Source organism: Somniosus microcephalus, chromosome 32, assembly GCF_052327205.1.
Source record: "Somniosus microcephalus isolate GS21.2 chromosome 32, FLI_Smic_1.0, whole genome shotgun sequence".
NCBI lineage: Eukaryota > Metazoa > Chordata > Chondrichthyes > Squaliformes > Somniosidae > Somniosus > Somniosus microcephalus.
The window spans coordinates 21244457-21257919 of record NC_141018.1 but is presented as its reverse complement, the minus strand read 5'-3'; the positions used below and the strand labels follow the sequence as shown (position 1 = coordinate 21257919).

Sequence of the window (13463 nt, the reverse complement as noted above, 5' to 3'; positions counted from 1 at the left end):
GCGTCCCTTGGACTTGAGGGAGCGAAGATGTGGGCCGTACTGGGTGAACGGCCAGGGTGAGAGAGTAATGGTTTAATAGGGACTAGGGCATCAAAGGTGGTGGTGAGGTTAAGCAGCTGCAGAAATGTTGTGGTGAATCGAGGGCCAAAGGCTGGACAGTTGAGATTTCGTAAGTGCAAGTTGTAAGAGAGTTTTTTCCGGGGGCGGACAGAAGGAAGTAGGGTTAGGTGGGGGAAGGGGGTGTGGGTGGAAAGCGATACAAAGAAGTGGTCAGAGATGGCCTTATCTTCAATTGACACTGGGAGTGGCGAGGCCGTGAATATGGGTTGTGGAGTGAGAGATTAAGGGAGGATAGAAGGGTGGTGAACTCAGGAGAGAGAGCATGATGAATTGAGATGGAGGTTGAAATCACCGCAGATGAGGAGTCGCTCGGTGCTGAGGGAAGAAAGCAGTGAGGATATCTCGGTGATAAACATTTTATTGTACTTGGGTGGGCGGTAGAGAACGAGAATTTTAAAGGAGAGGTGAGATGGGTGCGTTTCTAACTGGGCCACACCTGAAATGTAAACTTAATGTCTGTTTGCGATACAGATACTGACTGATGTGCTGACCATCATTAGCATTTTTTGTTTCAGTGGAATATAATAATGGTTGTAGTGAAAATCATGTGGTATATAACCCAAGGCATTCATGCTAACCATGGGAGATTTTTTGCTTCTGTCTTTTTTTTCAAGCTGTAGCATTAGAGAATGTACAGTGACGATGCAAGAAAGATTGTACCCTGCTCATGATTTGTGCAGTAAACTGTGCATCCTAGATATGGGAGTTTCTACTGAATAGATCTCCTTTCATTGTTTTCATCTGATTCTTAGCTAGCTGAAAGTTTGTGAGCATGTGGCACCCTCTAATGGACACTGCAGCCTCTACAACATTCCAGGCACAGCAAAAAGCTGATCACAGCAGGGGCTGTGTAAGAGAACAGATTGTAGCTATATGAAAAGGCAATGTTGCTATCGAGCATACGTCCAAGGGTTTTGTACAACAAAGCTATGGCTCGGGGGGGAAGCAATGATGGGAAGTAACAATATGGTATGAAAAGATGAGACCCCTTGTCCTTATCTGGCTAGCTGTTCAAGCAACTGGGGGGGTCATAAAGTACCAGACAGGCATACAGCAGGAAGCAGACTATAAAGAAAATGGTACAAGATTAGATGCAATGGCTTTACTCCATTGAGAAGACTCTTGCCTACCTTCAAGACCAGGTAGCGTCAACAGGCTTAGAGAAGCCATTTTCATGGTTCCTAAGCAAATCCTATGCGTGTGAGTGCTAGACATAAGGCTGATGGGTATTGCTTTTGTACGAGGTTTTATGATTGATGTTTTGTAACAGTAATAAATAAGTTACTTAGCAACAACTTGCATTTATATAGCACCTTTAACATAGTAAAACGCACCAAGGTGCTTCACAGGAGTGTTATCAAACAAAATTTGACGTCGAGCCACTTGAGATATTAGGACAGGTGATGGAAAAACTTGGTCAAAGAAGGTTTTCGGGAGCATCTTAAAGGAGGCGAAGAGATTTTGGGAGGAAATTCCAGAGTTTAGGGCCCATGCAGCTGAAGGCACGGCTGCCAATGATGGAGCGATTAAAATCGGGGATGCGCAAGAGGCCAGAATTGGAGGCGCTTGGAGATCTCGGAGGGTTGTAGGGCTGCAGGAGGTTAGAGATGGGGAGGGGCGAGGTCACGGAGGGATTTGAAAACGAGGATGCAAAGTGTTGCCAGACTGGAAGCCAATGTGAGCACGGGGGTGATGATTGAACGGGACTTGGTGCGCGTTAGGATTCGGGTAGCAGAGCTTTGGATGAGCTCATTATCAGACATATTACACTCTAGCTTTTCAAATCTGTTAAGATAGGGAAGGAAATATCCCAACATTTACAGGCATGTACTGTACTGGTTTTATATTTACATAATTTTAATAGCTTTAAGTTCCTGCACTTGAAATAAACTCTACTCATCTTCAGAAAGACAGATCGTTCTGATTTTCAGGCAGTAAAAAAACCAATTTGCATTTATATAGCACCTTTAACGTAATAAAACACCCCTAGGCATTTACATGAGGTGTAATCAGACAAAGATTAGCAGATATTAGGACCAGTGACTAAAAGCTTGGTCAAAGAGGTGTTCAGGAGCAATGTTCCCTTTCGGCTACGCAGTGCTCTTGAAGTCCTGCACAGCCGGTGAATCGGCTTTTAAATAGAAAAAAGTGCATGGCCGGAATTTTGAATGGCCTGCGCAGCCCGTTGAAGGGGCCGCGCGGGCCAAAACAAATTAGAGGGAACATTGTTAAGGAGCCTCCTTAAAAGAGGAGAAAGAGAGACAGAGGGGTTTAGGGAGGGAATTTCGGAACTTGGGGCCAAGGCGGCTGATGGCACAGCCCCCAGTGGTGGGGCCAAGGTGCGATTGGTGGAACGTACCATTTCTTGAGGGTTGTAGGGCTGGCGATGTTGATTAGTGAACAGGACTTGGTGTGAGTTAGGCTGCAGACGGCAGAGTTTTAGACGGGTTTATGGAGGTGGGAGGAGACCATAGAATGACAGCACAGAAGGAGACCTTTTGGTCTTTGAAAGCGCTATCCAATTAGCCCCACTCATCTGCTCTTTCATTTTCCCCATCAAGTGTTTATCCCATTCCCTTTTGAAAGTTCTTATTGAATCTGCTTCCACCACCCTTTTCCAGCAATACATTCCAGATTGGAATAAAAGCCAAGTACTGTTAAAGTGCTGGAAATCTGAAATAAAAACAAAATGCGGGAAAGCACTCCGCAGGTCAGGCAGCCGCTGTGGAGGGAGAAACAGAGTTAACTTTTCAGTCGATGACCTTTCATCAGAACTGGAAGAAGTTGGAGATTAACAGTTTTTACAGAGCTGGGAGATTGGCAGTGGGGAAGGTCTGTGATCGGGTGGAGGACAGGAGTGATTAAGTGACAAAAGGTATGATGGTGCAAGGCAAAAAGGAGTGGTAATGGAACACTTAGAGACAAAAGCTGGCTGCAGAGGAAGTGTAAATGGTTACAGAATAACAAAGGGAGGGAAGCATGGACAATCTGGCACAGAGGGCGACTCCTGTGGCCTGGGGATGTGGGGGAGAAAGGTAGATAGACCACCCTGTGTGGGGAACCAGTGGCTCTGGTACAGCTATCCTCCATACCAGTATCTTTTAAGATCTAAAATTAAAACTCAGTGTTTTAAGGCCGGAAGGCTGTATAGTGCCTAATAGAGGTGTTATTCGTCGAACTTGCGTTGTGCTGCTTTGGAACAGTCGATTCTGGAGGTAACAAAAGCATTGTTTAGCAGCAGATGGGTTGAGGCAGGGACGGCGACGGGTGATGTTACGTAGGGTTTTTGTGATGGGGAGGATATGGGGTTGGAAGCTCAGCTCAGGGTCACATAATACTCTCAAGGTTGTGAACAGTCTGGTTCAGCCTGAGACGGTGACCAGCTAGGGAGCTGGGATCGGTGGCTTCCGTCTTCCCGATTGTTTAATTGGAAGAAATTATGGCTCACCCAGGGCTGCATGTCAGACAACACTGTGGCAGTGGAGGGAACGCGAGGTGGTGGTGGTGAGGTACTGCGTGCTGGGTATTAGCAGCGTACATGTGGAATCTGACTTCTGGTGATTTTGCCGAGGGGCAGCGTGTAGATGAGAAATGGAAGAGGGCCAAGGATCGATCCTTGAGAAACTCGGGAGGTAACGGTGCGGGGGTGGGTGGGAAGAGAAACTATATTGCAAGAAGGTTCTCGCTACAACTGGATAGACAGGAGTGGAACTGGGGGAGGGCAGTCCCACTCAGCTGGACAATGGAGGAGGATGGTGTGGTCAACTGTCAATGGTTGCAAGCAATTAAGTGTTAGCAACATTTTAAAAACAATGGACGGTTTTCATGAAGTCACTAACTTCTTCAGTGAGTGATTCTGCAGAGAACAATAGCTGCTAAATGTGATGGGTGTTTTAATTGTCTCCTGGAACTGTATCATTCGGTCGTCTTGACTTTATCATTCAAATGAAGGCTTTGACTATGGATTGGAAAACTGAATTGTTGTAATTTACCTCCAGATTTGAATTGTGACTTGATCTTGGGTCAGATTAGTTCATGATTTATTTAGCAGACTGTCGGGTCAATCAAAAATAAACTAGTTTATTCCATTGTTGAGTTGCATGCCCATTGTATAGATGCAAAGTGTTTATCTCTCAGTTGATGTCCTGTAAATTGAATGTTTTGTTCAGAATCCTAGAATGGCCTCCTTCTGTGCTGTAATCATTCGGCCCATCGAGCCTGTGCCGCCAGCTCTCTGCAGCAGGACTCCAGCTAGTCCCAATTCCCTCTGCAGTTTTTCATTGTATTTGTACATGATTTACAATAGTAGGATAAGGCCAGTGTCCGAGTTCCCAGATGTATTGGCTTTACCTAGCCAGTTAAAAGCAGAACTTGCGAGACAGCGCAGATCATGTCGACAAAGCTTTGGCTCAGCATATCTGGAAATTCTCCGCTTTAAATATTGAACTGCAGTGGAGACGGGGCAGAATTGTTTGTCAAATTGATGGACCTTTCAACTAAGTTAGAAGCACGTCTTACTACAATATAAATCTACTATGGGCATTCTCATCGTGTTGTGCATAAATCAGACTTTTAGTATTCGCCAGCTGTTGTGCTTCATGTTGTGTAATTTAGCAAATTTACTGCAAATGGGGTTGTTGGCCTGTTCTGCCCTTCCTGCAAGGGTGAGAACAGAAAAGGTACAGCTTCTGGATTGTAGGGAACAAGGATCCACTTGGGATCATGAAGATATTGCAGAAATAGCTTTTAAAAAGGTGGGGGGGTTGGGTGGTGGCGATAATACAAAATACTGCAGATGCTAGAAATCTGAAACGCAAAATGCTGGAAGCATATAGCAGGTCAGTCACCATCTGTGGCAGTTTACATTTCGGTTGTGGACACTTCTTCAGAATTTCAGGTGTCCTGTTCGCCACTCCTTACTAATGCCCTATTTATATGTCCTGTCAGTTTAGCTCAGTTGGCAGCGCTCTCTCCTCTGAGTCAGCCGGTTATGGATTGAAGCCCCACTCCTGGACTTGAATGCCGATACTATACTGACAATTCAGTACAGTACAGAGAGAATGCTTCATTGTTGGAAGTACCAGTGTTGAGTAGCTTAAGGGGTGGAGAACAGGCTGGTGGAAAGGGAAACACGAAGGTCTAGCCAAGCGGAGGAGGCTCCAGAGCCTGGTAAAAGAAAATAGAACTGTAGCTCTAATTTTCTCTGGCAGGGTGCTGCCAATGTGGCAAAAGCAAAATCTGCAGATGCTGGAAATCTGAAATAAAACAGAAAATGCTGCAAATACTCAGCCAGTCAGGCAGCATCTGTGGAGGGAGAAACAGAGTCAGCCTTTCAGGCCGAAGACCCTTCGTCAGAACTGGAAAAGGTTAAAGATGTAACCAGTTTTAATCCAGTACAGAGGCAAGGAAAGGGGGAAAGAACAAAAGGGAAGGTCTGTGATGGGGTGGAAGGTGGGAGAGATTAAATGACATGGGATGATGGTGCAAGGCAAAAGGAGATGTAATGGGGCAAGTAAAGAAACAGAAGATGGGTCTAGAAGAGGTGTAAATGGGAATGTCAGAATCATCAACAACAGATGCCGTCTCAGGAAAAAATGGGAGCAGAGGTTATGATCTGAAGTAGGGCGGAGAATTAAAATGACAGGCGACCGGAAGCTCGGGGTTATGCTTGCAGACCGAAAGGAGGTGTCCCGCAAAGCAGTCACCCAATCTGCATTCGGTCTCCCCAATATAGAGGAGACCGCATTGTGAGCAGCGAATACATTGAAAGTATAAGTGAATCGCTGATTTATCTGGACGGTGGGAAGGGAGGAACTAAAAGGGCAGGTGTTGCATCTCCTGTGCTTGCACAGGAAGGTGCCGTGGGAAGGGGCGAGGTTGTTGGAGGTGATTGAGGAGTGGACCCAGGTGTCACGGAGGGAACGGTCTCTTTGGAATGCTGGGATGGGAAGATGTGTTTGCTGCTGGCACCATGCTGGAGGTGGCGGAGTATGATCTGTTGAATGTGGTGGAAGGTGAGGACAGGGAAGCCTGTCTTGGTTCTGGGAGTGAGGGGAAGGGGTGAGAGCAGAAGTGCTGGAAATGGAACGGACACGGTCAAGGGCCCTGTCAACCACAGTGGAGTGGAATCCTCGGTTGAGGTAAAAGGAAGAAGACATATTGGAAGCACGTGGCATCGTCAGAACAGATGTGACTGAGACGGAGAAACTAGGTGAATGGACCATGTGAAGGCGAGGGAAGGGTGGCGATTGGAAGCAATGTTGATGAAATTTTCCAGTTCGGGACGAGAGCAGGAAATGGCACCGATACAGGCAATGTGGGTTGACTATGCTAGACTTTCCAGGAATGAGTGGGAGCGGATAGTTTGCATGGGGTGGGAACCCTAATTGCAACACTGCTGGTGGGGTGATTTCTATCTTCTCCACTTTGCTAAGTTTTCATGCTTGCCTATCCTCTACCCACACCTCTGCTATTCACACGCTGTGTCTTGTATGTCTTTTATTTTTATGATGATTTCTCTCTCTCTCTCTCTCTCTCTGCTTCCTGTTATCTGATGGTTCCCTCTCATGCCATTGAACCATCACCTGTTTTTTCACTTAACCACTTTCCAGGTCTTTCGATTTCGTTTTCCTGTGTTGTGGTTTCCACTCTCCCTTCCCCTTGTTCCTTTTTTTAAAAAAGTACTGTTCATTTGTAATATCTCCCAGTTATGACAAAGGGTCTGCCATACCTGAAACGTTCACTGTCTTTTCTCTATACAGTTACTGCCTGACTTCCTGAGTGTTTCCAGTATTTTCTATTTTGTTTCAAATTTTACTACTTGAGAAAATAGTGTTTTAATGACCTAAATTGGAACAATTGTATATAATCTTCAACAGAAAGCTGATTTTAGTTTAAAGTAAAAGCGTATGCAATTTATTTCTCCCTACAAATATTGTATAGTGATAATGGATAACTGATTATAGTGCAGAAGGGGCTCAGACATTACAAATCATGAGGGGTTTCTGAGCATTTATTTTAATGCATGTTAACCCCCCAAGATGCAATTAGACTGGAAATCTCTTCACAGTTTAGTTTAAAAAAATATATATATATTCTTGACTAATCGAATGAAATTTCTTGATACAAGTCTAGACTAAAGGTGTCTCAACCACGGTCAATTCATATTCGGTCCCCAGCCTTCGATATCCAACCTAATGAAGTCCCGGTGTGTCTTTTTGCAACTAATTTTCCATATGCAGCTGTGATCTAATTAATTTTGTGTATCTGGCAGATTGGAAACATCTTCTCGGGATGGTCCTTAATTAGCAAATAATCTTAAAGCCACCAATGAGGGAACAGTGTTGTGAAGACCCTTGTAATCCACCCAAATTTCAAGTAGAAGGAACCAACTGAGTAAGAAATGTAAACAGTCAACATCGAGGCGAGCAGGAACCAGGACAGTGTGGGAGGGGGGGGTGGCAAAGCCGGAACCAGGAAATTGGGATGGGAAAAGCAGGAACCAGGATATTGGGGATGTATCAGGAAGAATACATTGCATACCTTGTTGCCAAAAAGAAGCAAATGAATGTATATTACTGAGAAATTCAATTAAGAGAAACATAGAAGATAGGAGCAGGAGTAGGCCATTCGGCCCCTCGAGCCTGCTCTGCCATTCAATGAGATCATGGCTGATCATCCAAACTCAGTACCCTGTCCCTGCCTTCTCCCCATATCCCTTGATCCCTTTAGCCTTAAATATATCTAACTCCTTGAATATATTTAATGAATGAATTGGCCTCCACTGCCTTCCGTGGTGTAGAATTCCACATGTTCACCACTCTCTGGGTGAAGAAATTCCTCCTCATCTCTGTCCTAAATGGCTTACCCCTTATCTTTAGACTGTGACCCCTGGTTCTGGACTCCCCCGCCATCCTTCCTGCATCTAGTCTGTCCAGTCCTGTCAGAATTTTATAAGTTTCAATGAGATATGGCATTAAGTAAAACAAATTGGTGATGTAGAGTTCTTTTATATAAAAAAAAAATCAGTTTTCTAACAAATCAAATGTTTTTGTTTTGAACTAGCGTTCCATGATTTGTGTTTGGTCTTGCCATGTTTTATGCAAGGTTCCATGAAGTGCAGCTAAGTGGCTCACTAAGAGTAAAGCTTGGGTCCTCATGGTGTAGACCAATGCTTGCAGGGCTGTCAGTCATGTATGGAATCACAATCCAGCTCAGTCCTATCATCTCTGCTCCGCTGTTTTATAATTGTGGCGAGTGCTGATTAACACTCCGCTTAAAGTGCTGGTTTTTGACCGGAAAATGGGACTGAAAAAATACATCTGAACAGCACATCGGCGAAGCGAGGCTAAACATCCAATCAATTGTTTGTAGCACTGATCGCTGTTTGGCCGTGCACCTTTTCATTTGCAGGCGGTGTCCCATCCAAGTACTAACCAGGCCTGACTCTGCTTAGCTTCCAAGATTGGATGAGATCATCGGGCGCACTCCAAAGTCGCTTGGCTGTAGGCGGTTTGGCAGTCCAGTGCACATCAGGAATCGCTGCTATTGATCGATCGGTTATAGTAATCATTTGGTCAGCTGTCTAATTTGATCAGTATAACCAGATTCCACTGCAATTGTGTTACGCAAACATGAGTAAAAGATTGCCCAAAACATGGGGGGGAAAGAAGACTACAGGCAGCTTACTGGCAATATACCACAGAGGAAGAGTGGGCTGTTTCGACATAGCAGTTAAAATGCTACCTAATCAAGAAAGTCTCGTGCCTTTACATTCACAAGATTGCAAGGTGGATACAGATGAGGAAAACCATTTGGCACACCATCCATCCATGTGTTGGTTAGTCTTTCTGTGAAGAAGAATTTCTTGAATTTTCACCAATTTTAGCTTGTGCCTTCCTGTCCTAGTTTAATTTGAGATGATGTTCTGGAGTCACCTTTTCTATACCATTTACTATCTGGTATACTGAGGTCTCTTATCAGTCAGTTAATTCAACTCTAAGCTGAAAGCCTAAGGGGAAAAATTGGGTTGCACCCCCTTTGGGGCGCTAACTTAATCGGCGCTACTTTTAGCACCCCAAGTTCGGATAAAAGGTAGTCTACCTGTATTGTGCTTGGCCCCTGCTGGTGACTGAGCTTTTTAATTGGCGCAGTTTATGTCTGACCCAAGTGCATTCGGGATCATGTTAAAAACACTAAAAACAAACCTAAACTCCAACTTGTCGTTCCTCAAACTGTTGGCTTATCTTGTAAATATTGGATTAGGTAGGAGACTATTTATTCTGCTAATAACTAACTATAGTCATGTATTTAAAAAAAATATTGTCAGAAAAAATAATCACTCCATCTCAGTAATAGAGTAGCATAATAAATTCAATTCAATGTAACACTACAACAAATTAAAGACTTCAAGTCACAGTATTCTACTAAAGCTTTTCAGTTAAACCATTTCTAATACTTTGTGACGTTGCCTGTGGGGGAGAAATTATTTTTGGGGTGTGCCTGCCTGAAGTATTTTCTTCCCATCCCTCTTGTTTATCTTGTCCTTTCCAGAAGGTGCTGATTCATGCTCAGAGATACAGGTTTGTAGAAGCAGGTAGCCTTCTGATACCTTGCCCACCTGGGCATTAAGTAGTTAATTCTATACAGTGAGTAACAGCAGTTACAGGGCCATCATATGCATACAGATGATAAAGGCTATTCAGCCCATTTTGACTGTTTCTCAGTTCTGACGAAGGGTTTCGACCTGAAACGTTGACTGTTTCTCTCTCTGCGGATGTTGCCTGGCCTGCTGAGTTTTTCTAGCGTTTTGTTATTTTGGATTTCCAGCATCCGCAGTATTTTGCTAACGTAAAAATGCATGGTCTGACCATCACACTCTTGAACAGCTTTTAAACTGTAGAATTGAGTCATTTGTTGAAAAAGCCATTATTTGTGGTTGGAAATTGTTTGTCTCCGAGGATGCCCAATGACTGCCACGGTTTGGGACCCTTGGCCATTTTTCTGCATCGAGGACCTGGATGCAAGTGGTGTATATAATGTGTAAACTGAGCAAAGGCTGCTGGCTTTTCACACCAACCCCATGCTGAGTGGTGGGGGCATAGGCAGACGAGAAGTATTTTAAATGCAGGATGGGCTATTGTACTGCACAAATCCCAAACAATGACCGATGTGTTAGCAATATCTGGACATTCGGGAAGATATCTCATTTTAGTGTTGCAAATTATTTTGATCTGTATCAGTCTTTTTGAAAGGCTTTTTAAAATAATCAGGACAGACTCCAGAAAGGCGCAGAGCAGCAGACTGCAAGGAGAGAACTACTGCCCTGGTCTGCCTTTTGTGCTTATGAATTGAACTGAACATCATCTCGCCTAGTGTTAACAGAGAGGGAGAGAGATTGAAGGAGTACACGTGCGTGTGACGTAAAGATCTGGTCCCAAACACATTGGAGCTTCACTCTTGCACTCCCTGGGCAGTGGGCGTTGTCTTCCCTAAGAAGCAACTGGCCAGCATGCTCTTGGTGTGACTGAACCCGAGTAGATGCCTGCAGCAAAGCTAACTTCGTAATAATGCCTTTGATGAATTCTACCAAACCAAGTAACCAATTCACAACTGTAAGCAGTCTAGAGTAATGTAGTGCAATAGTTTGTTTTAGACTCTGAATACATCTTTTAATGCTGTCCCCTAGGGGATACAAGTTATTTGATTCATTTCCCTAGTTATTTTGTCATGGGATTAGGCTGGGTAGCTCTTTGTCGAGCGGCGCGGACACGAATGGCCGAAATGGCCGCCTGCCGTGCTGTAAATTTCTATGATTCTAAGGTCAGAGAATGCGGAGTCAGGGGACAAGTAGCAGAATGGATAACTAGCTGGCTTCAAGGCAGAAAGCAGAGAGTGGGAGCAAAGGGTAGCTATTCACAGTGGCAGAAGGTGAGTAGTGGTGTTCCACAAGGATCAGTGCTGGGACCACTGCTGTTCACAATTTGAACGATTTAGACTTTGGAATCAAAAACACAATTTCTAAATTTGCGGATGACACCAAATTAATTACCCCTCCCCAGAAGTCAATACTGAGGAGGACTGCAACAAATTACAGGAGGGCATTAATAAACTTGCAGAATGGGCATATAATTGGCAAATGAAGTTCAACACAGATAAATGTGAGGTATTACATTTTGGTAGGAATAGGGAGGTCACTTATCACTTGGCGGGTGTGAGTCTAGGTGGGGTAGAGGAACAAAGGCATCTCGAGTACAAATCATAAAGTTGTGACACAGGTTAGCAAGGCCATAAAGCAAACCAAGCACTAGGGTTTATTTCTAGAGGGATAGAATTGAAAAGTAGGGAAGTTATGCTAAACCTGTATCGAACCTTGGTTAGACCACACTTGGAGAACTGCGTACAGTTCTGGTCGCCATATTATAAAAAGGATATAGAGGCACTGGAGAGGGCAGAGAAGATTTACAAGGATGATACCAGAAATGCGAGGGTATACATATCAGGAAAGAATGAACAGGCTGGGTCTCTTTTTTCTCTTGGAAAAGAGAAGGCGTGACCTAATAGAGATCTTTAAAATTATGAAAGGTTTTGATAGAGTGGATACAGAGAGAATGTTTCCACTTGTGGGGAAGAGCATAACTAGAGGCCATCAATATAAGATAGTCACTAAGAAATCCAATAGGGAATTCAGGAGAAACTTCTTTACCCAGAGAGTGGTGAGAATGTGGAACTCGCTACCACAGGGAGTGGTTGAGGCGAATAGGAGGCTAGACAAGCATATTAGGGAATAGAGGATTACGCTGATAGTTAGATGAGGAAAGACGGGAGGAGGCTCGAGTGGAGAATAAACACCGGCATGGACTGGTTGGGCCGAATGGCCTGTTTCTGTGCCGTATATCCGATGTAAGGGTTCTCTTAAGACATTGTGAAAATATTTTAACTGGTGGCAATTAAATACCCCCTCTGTTCCTTTTACCACTTTCCCTCCAGCAGATTTTGTGGCTAGGCACCTATAATCATTTGAATGGTAGCACTGTGAAAATGCAGAGGGAATTATGTTAATATAAGGCTGGCACTTTTATTACTTTTGTCATGGTTCTGACATCATTAGTTTTGGGATTAAATCAACGATTTAGAACAAATAGTCAGCATGCCAGATTGGGGAATCTTGGCATTCCCCCTTGGGTTTTCATCCAAATTAAACAAATTGTGTTAACTCAACCATCGATGCGGTGCCTTTTTTTTCTATGAAAGCAGATTGTTTATTAACATTGGCATCAGTAGAATACATTGAATTCAGACATGTTTCAAAGTGATTTTCTTTCCCGAGAGCTTCAACATGGGATGCCTTTTAAAATTGAATTAGTAGGTTTCACCTTTTACAGAACCTGAAAAGGTAAATGATATAAAATAGAGGCAGGATATCTAGTGTGTGTGTGTGTTTTTTTCATTTATTAAAAAAAAGAAAAGCTTTGTTGTTTGCCAAAAGTTTCATTTTAAAATCCTTGTTCAGTGTTGTACAGCTGGCAAGTGTTGAAAGCGAAGTGTTGTTTCACTTTTTTATACTGGAGGAGAAAACTCTATATAGCTTCAGCTGAAAATAGAAGCACTGAGAAAGAGGACCTATGCTTAAATTATATTCAGATTCATTGTTCACAGCTACTAGAGCACGAGGCAAATTTTGTGATTTAATCTAGATATAAATTTGCTTATCTTTTCAGTTTTTAAATCTGCTTGTCAGTACATGATTGAAAACACTGTGTAGTTAGATTAATAGTGGCCAGTGGATTAAAAAAAAATATTTGCAATCTCTGCTGATAGCTGCTCTTCACAGAGTGCACTTGGCAGCTGGTTATTGGCTGATCCTGCACTGATTGTCACGAGTCTGCTTCCTTTGCCAAACAGGCAGCAGACAGCACCCAAGACTTTCCATTCGTTCTTGCTTCTGCTGCAGTGCAGGACGTAGGTCGAGTTCCCTAAAGTTTCAGATGTGCCGAGTTTTTGTTTGTGCGTGTCTTTTTTTTTCTTAAATCTGTGTGGGATTAATGATGGACCATGTCAGTAAAGATCTATAATGGTATGGATTGTATTTGTTACATCATTTAATTATTTGTGCTGTTGTGACCACTTTATATACAAGATGCGATAGCAGATTAATAATTTAGGAGTTTTTTCTTACGTGGTGACGTTTTGCACTGGTTGTCATGAACAGGAAAATCAAGGATACAAAACTTGGATTTAAAAAAAAATTACGATCAATGCATACTGGACCATTTTTCTGGATGAGGAATATTCTTTTTGAAACTTGCCTGAGAAGGCATTGAATGGGGGAAGCTACCCCTCTA

General features: G+C 43.4%; 1 protein-coding gene across 4 annotated transcripts in view; it reads left to right on the top strand.

The window, feature by feature from the left end:
* The window catches only part of prmt2ip (PRMT2 interacting protein), an 88551-nt gene that overhangs the window by 61182 nt on the left and 13906 nt on the right, over positions 1-13463 (top strand). Inside the window, exon 1 of one of the 4 annotated variants that reach the window (XM_085972216.1) lies at positions 13069-13195. The exons of the other annotated variants lie outside the window; for them this stretch is intronic. The gene's annotated coding sequence lies outside the window, so the exon portion shown is untranslated. Of the gene's footprint in view, positions 1-13068; positions 13196-13463 lie in introns of those variants that run through there. 4 annotated transcript variants of the gene reach the window in all.